The sequence below is a fragment of the Lepisma saccharinum genome, chromosome 29, assembly GCF_977018435.1.
Source record: "Lepisma saccharinum chromosome 29, izLepSacc3.1, whole genome shotgun sequence".
Taxonomy (NCBI): Eukaryota; Metazoa; Arthropoda; class Insecta; order Zygentoma; family Lepismatidae; genus Lepisma; species Lepisma saccharinum.
The window spans coordinates 32,215,560-32,221,849 of NC_139257.1; the positions used below are offsets into that span (position 1 = coordinate 32,215,560).

A 6,290-nucleotide genomic window follows, 5' to 3' on the forward strand; every position below is an offset into this window, starting at 1 on the left:
TGCTATGGTAGGAATTTTTGTGGTGGCCTGAATGAAAATTTTGGTGTAAATATTCAATATTATACATTTTTCTTCTATATTCGTCGGGAGGGTAAATGTCAAAATTTAACTTCATAAAAGGGTTGGCCGCGGTGGCTCAGTCGGTAACGCGTCTGACTACCATGCTAAAGGTCCCGGGTTCGATCCCCCGGCCGGTTCAAATCCGGGAACTTTTCTAACGATGGAAGCGGCCCCGGCGCCTACCCAGCGTCGAATAACATGGGTACCTGGGGGAAACCCTGGGGGGTAAAGGCGGTCAGGGGCGTGATGCTGATCACATCACCCCCACTCACGACCGGATCAAGAAAGTGTGGGGCGTTACCCCCACACCCCCTATACGCCTTCATGGCGTGGTGCTAAGCACAGGGGAGCACTTTACCTTTTTTTAACTTCATAAAAGAAATAAATACACCTTAATTATCTACGGCAAAAAAGGGGTTTACAGCGTTAAGACGATAGCCTCCAGATGATGACGTCTTGACTGAGCGCTGTGGCCTGAACCTCAAGATGGTCTTGATATAACACGAATCACAAGAGGGTACACAGAACAGAATTATTTTTGAAACTGCCATTTTTCCTTGTCGCCATATACTCATTAACCGGCAATAATAACACTCTTGATTGTTTATAAAACAATATGTTGATTGATTGATTGATTGATTTGGTGTTTCTTAAGTCCACTTTATGCACAGTAAGGCTAATCGGGACTGGACCTACAGTTTAAAGTGGGATCCGAACCACTTGTGCCTCCACCGGGTATCGAACCCGGGACCCCTTGATTACAAGGCGACGACGCTACCACTGCGCCATCTGGGAGGCTAAAACAATATGTTGTGTACAAATATAAAGATAATACAATAGACTCAAGAAAGTTACCAGCAAATGTTTACGTTAAGAAATAAAGCACAACCTTGTAAAAATAACCAATATAAATAACACTATACCATAAGATTTTTATAGTTTAAAACAAAAGAGTGGTATAATAAATTACCAATGAGTTAATAATTCTAAAAACATCAATGGGAGTATAAATACCACCACCAATTCCCAAAACTAGAATTATATTTTAAACTACCCCTTGATATTAAAATTCAATTAATATTTATTACTATTATACTAGTAATGTTACTAATAATATTACAAATAAAACATCCACTATCAATAGGTATTTGTGGCGCTGTTGTGACCTCTTGTCACGGATACATTTTGGCTACTCTTTCCAGTGTTAAAAGTAAATAAGTTGATTTAAATAACTACAAAATTACTGGCGAAGGCATTTCTGTAACTCCAATGGATCAAGAGTTTAAGTAACAAAAAAATAACACCGTGAACCGCGAAATAAGAGAAACGAAATGTGAAACTTTCTGAATAATAATAGAATGCAGCATGATGGTATGCGCACATGCATTTCCATGAGGTACATTTCCATGCTTTGGATAATCCACGCTTGGCATAAACAGAGCCAGTCCTTGCAGAATATCAAAAAGGGGAATCACTAGATCGGGAATGTTTCTGGTAGGGGTGGACATAGAATGAGAACCGGTTTGCCTGAACTGAGGCACTATACTTTCTCCCACTGGTGTATAAATTCGTATAAAGAAGCAGAGAAAAGCTCATTTGAGAAAGCATTTTTTCACGCCGTAACTACGTACTTTTGGCCCTCTCAAGTCGACACGGATGAAAAAAGTTCGTGACGAAAGTTGCATAATATTGTTTGAAACTTATGCTCATTCTTTCCTTCTGCATAAAGAGGGTCTGTTATATTTCGTCGAGTGCTTTCAAAATGACGGCAGTGTAGAAAATTCTCTTCTCCAACGTTGCAGTGAATAACATCGATAGCTTCGCAAAAGTATGAAGACGTGGTAGCAGTGTTACCAAAAGCAGCACTTTGAATAATCTCTCCGAGCAGTGTTTCCAATTCAAAATTAAAATCCTAGAGTATACTTCATTGCATTTAAACATTAAATTAATTAGATATGCGTCTTTTTTCCATGTTCCTGAGCAGTGGCGGCGAATAGCTTCCAAAACTAAGGGGCCAAGGACAGTTTACATTCCATTGGTAGATAAGGTTTAGCATAGTGCGGGATCAAAAGTTGCAAAAAGTAGGGGGCAGCTGCCACCCCTCCCCCCCCCTAATCGCCGCCACTGTTCCTGAGTTGATGAATGAACGAATGATATCTTTAATATTTAGGGGTGTGCAGGAGAGAATTTTTTTGGTCGGGGCCTGATCGAGACGGGAATTTTTTTTAATCCCGACATTCGGGATGAGAAAAATTCCATTTCCCGACAAAGTCTGGAAATTTTAAAAACGGGAAATGTTCGAAATTTCCCGAAGCTCCGAAAATCTCGAATTCTACACGTCATTTTCAACTTAAGTGAATGTTTTTGCATTTCTGGAATAAAAACAAGCAATTTCCGATAAGTTCCAGAGATTTGCAATGCATAAAACGTCGAGAATTAACAACTTTTTGAAATGACCATTCGGTATTTCCCGACTGCTCGGGATCCCGAAAAGTCGGGAAGTCATTTCCCGATCCCGACTTTTCGGGATCCCGCACACCCCTACTAATATTACTTCGCGTTTCTGCTACTTTTGGCTAATTGCGAAGATGATAGTGAATGATGACAAGATGAAGGAACAATCACAAAGACACATGAGTAGGCATGAACGTCCGAAAGGGGTGGCAAGTGGGACCAGGCCCCCCCTGGAAAATGAATAACCCCCTCAAACTTATATATTTCACACATAATTTCATTTAATTCACAGTAATTTGTTAATTATTGTAAATTCGTTGAAGAAACATGATAATTTCAGAATGAAATAGTGTTGTTTGAGTGGGCATCACTATTATGGGGGAGAATATGCCTCCTTTGCCCCCTTCTCCCCTGGAAAAATCCAGCAGACGTTCATGTGGACAAGTTCCATACTAGGTACGGGCCCAGACGCCAGAAGGTCGTTAGTCTGCAAAATTCAGTACAGGGTGTGCTAGTTGAAAGTGGGATTGACATTTGGGTGTTTTGAGTATCAACTATACTGAGCTGCGGAAGGTTCTGATGAAATTGGTTAATAAATAACACAATCCAAATATCATTTTTGAGTTGTGAGTTTTTGCTTTGTAAGTCCATTTGATGCAGAGACTAATCAGGACTGGACCTACAGTTTAAAGTGCAACCTGCGCCACTATATGCCTCCACTGGGTATCGAACCCGGGATCACTTATTTACAAGGAGACGACGTTACCGCTTCGATACGTAATACAACTACGTATTATAACTCTTTTTTATCATCCCAGAATTTATTTATCAATATTTAATTTCGTGGGTACATGTTAAAACGTGCATAAAATCTTAAATACTCGAAAAGTATTTACGAGGAAAATTCTTGGGCTAAGGGCGTTGACTTAACGGGACATGGTTTCACGAAGGTTTAGAAGCATTTCTCTAGTGTTTAGGTCTTCGCCTTATCCAGGCTGGAAAGTCTAGTGTATACAATTTGAGGTCAGTGCGTATTATTTCTCCGCACTTGAAACACACTGTCAACATTTTGGCTCAAGGATTTTTAGAGGGAACTCAATTACGTAAAATCAGGGTTGGCATGTTTAAAACAAAAGTGTTTTAAACAACTTGTTTTAACGTTTAAAACAACTGGCTTTATTTTTTCACAAATGTTTAAAACATTTAAAACAAAGTGTTTGAAACATATTTTTTTCAAACTTGTTTAAAACACATTTTGATACTTGATGTTTGAGAGTTTGTGGTGCGTGTTTTGTAACTGTGCTTTTCCATTCAATGCATGCCATTCTGTTTATTGAGCATAGAAATCTGTTCAGTGGCTCAAAATATACATGTAATATATTGAATTAACAAAGAAACATACAGTGATGAATTGCCGTGGGTCACGTTTAAAACATCTGGTTGTTTTTTTATAGGTGTTTAAGATATTTAAAAAATTGAATGCTACATGGATGAAACCGTTTTGTTACTCACTTAACACACTGCAAAATGTGCACACTGTTCTTAATGTCAATATTTAGTTGCATTCACGATAAAACGTGAAGTATACAGTAGCTACCTCGTGGACTCAGTGGGACCTGGCAACTGTGGATTAGTTGAAGCTTCTCGAAAAGTCTTGAAGTAAGATTTAAGACCAACATAAATATATATTTTAAGAAGTTAGTGAAGCGTTTGCTTTATAACAGGAACACAGTCCATCCTTGGATGATTAACAGGTTCCTTATTAATCATTATTTTTAGAAAATAAGTTTTCTTGGCATTATGTTTCAAACGTTTTATTTGTTTAAAACATTTAAAACATGTTTTAAAAAAACTGTTTGTCTTGTTTCTTTAAAAGAAAACACAAATGTTGGCAACTCTGCGTAAAATGCGATAAAATACAATAGATAAAATCTCACAACGTAGGAAAAAAAAGCTGTGAATAATGAGTAGGGCTCCGAAGACGAGGCCCAACATAATATGTGTTCATTTTGGGTCATTGTAGGCCAGAAAAATGTGGCTTTTATTTGTCCTTTTTTTGCCTTTTTCGGCGTTTTTTGGCTTATTGGTTCTTTTTTTAACCTTTTTTAAGATCTTAACGACTTTTATTTGCAACTTCACCTTCATTCGACTACGTTTTTACTGCCCATTCTCAATTCGAGTCATCATCAGTTCATCACCTCTTAAACATCCTTTCTGTAGTAAAGAAATAAAAAAAAGAAAGAAAGAAATATATTTGAACCATCCCTGAAACGAGAGAAAAACATTTTTGGACGACTGAAGCAGAACTTGTCTGGAAGGTCGCGCTGTAAGTGGTAACTTTCTCTTGTTTTGAAGCTTTCAGTTTTTTCGCACTGTGTGTTCATACCACCAGAATTTTGTATCTTTTCTATTCATTAAATATGTAAACTGAAGTTATTAATTAATTTTGGATCACATTTATACGTCCTATTTTCCTTTTTTAGGTTTTTTTTTGGCAATTTATAGGTCTTCAACTTCGGAGCCTTAATAATGAAGTTTCCTTTGTTCAAGAATCTGAGATATTGCCATGTGAACAATCCTATGACAAGCGCTGATCAAGCATTCTGCAAACGATAAGCATCACCACTTTCTTGCTTTCGCGCTTCACTCCCACGTCACAAGATAAGTAGGTCATTGAGAGGCCGAACTTCACACGCACACAGCCATCAAACGTTCATGTTCCTCTGGTAGCTCAGTTGGTAGAGCGGTGGACTGTAGAGGTTTGTTGGCGTGGTTATCCATAGGTCGCTGGTTCAAATCCGGCCCGGAGGAAATTTTTTTATTTCTCTTTTTAAATGTTGTGGTTAATGTTAACTCACCACAGACTATGAAATACTTCTGGTTTTCTTTTTATTTCTCTTTTTAAATGTTGTGGTTAATGTTAACTCACCACAGACTATGAAATACTTCTGGTTTTCGCTGATCACTGATCTCGTAACATCATGGTGGGGAGATACTGCGCAAAACTGTAGTAGCTGCATTTTCTCAAATGAAATATTTTGACTATTATGCACAAATCATTAATAACTATGTGCTACCTATTTTTTCAGACAGACAAAATTTTCGCGAAACTCTTACGAAGTAATTGTTTCAGCCGATTTGGACTATACTTAATCTTAACGTAGTATATTTCGGAGTGTTTCGAGCATCCTAATCTCGCACCATAAACAGTATAGTAATAAATGTTTATTTATTACCAGTAATACCGACACAATTTTTTTTTTAAAAAAATAAAGCTTTACGTAAGTGTCGCACCCCACAATTTTGTAGTTGGTGTTTCAAGTTCACTTTATGCACAGTAAGGCTAATCGGGGCCGGATCCGAATCACTATGCGTCTCCATCGGGAATCGAACCCGGGACCCCTTAATGACAAGGCGACGGTGCTAACACTGCGCCATCGGGGAGGCCTGGTATTACGACATCCCCGCCCCCTCACCAGGTAAGTTTTCGATAACACTTCTCTCCAATTCACAGTATGAAACAGAGTAAACTTTAGCGTGATTTTCAAGGTTTACGAAAAGCAAATTTCAAATTTCAGCATGATACATGTTCATTAACAGTGGCGTAGTAAGGCGTGGGCTAAGTGGGTGACTGCCCGGGGCCTCGACCGTGAAGGCGCCTCTCGTCCCATGGTCTTGATACGAAAAATGTAATTATAGAAATTATAGAAGTGAGAAAAAAATATGGGAAGGGTAATTTTTGTGGGCAAAAAACTTAAGGCATTTTTTATATCTGG

The 6,290-nt window shown here is 38.3% G+C and overlaps 1 non-coding gene across 1 annotated transcript; it reads left to right on the plus strand.

Moving 5' to 3' along the window:
* Window positions 1–5,234: 5,234 nt before the first annotated feature.
* TRNAY-GUA (transfer RNA tyrosine (anticodon GUA)) lies at window positions 5,235–5,325 on the plus strand. Its single transcript is given in 2 exon segments — window positions 5,235–5,271; window positions 5,290–5,325. It is a non-coding gene; the product is annotated as a tRNA-Tyr (tRNA).
* The last annotated feature ends 965 nt before the right edge of the window (window positions 5,326–6,290 follow it).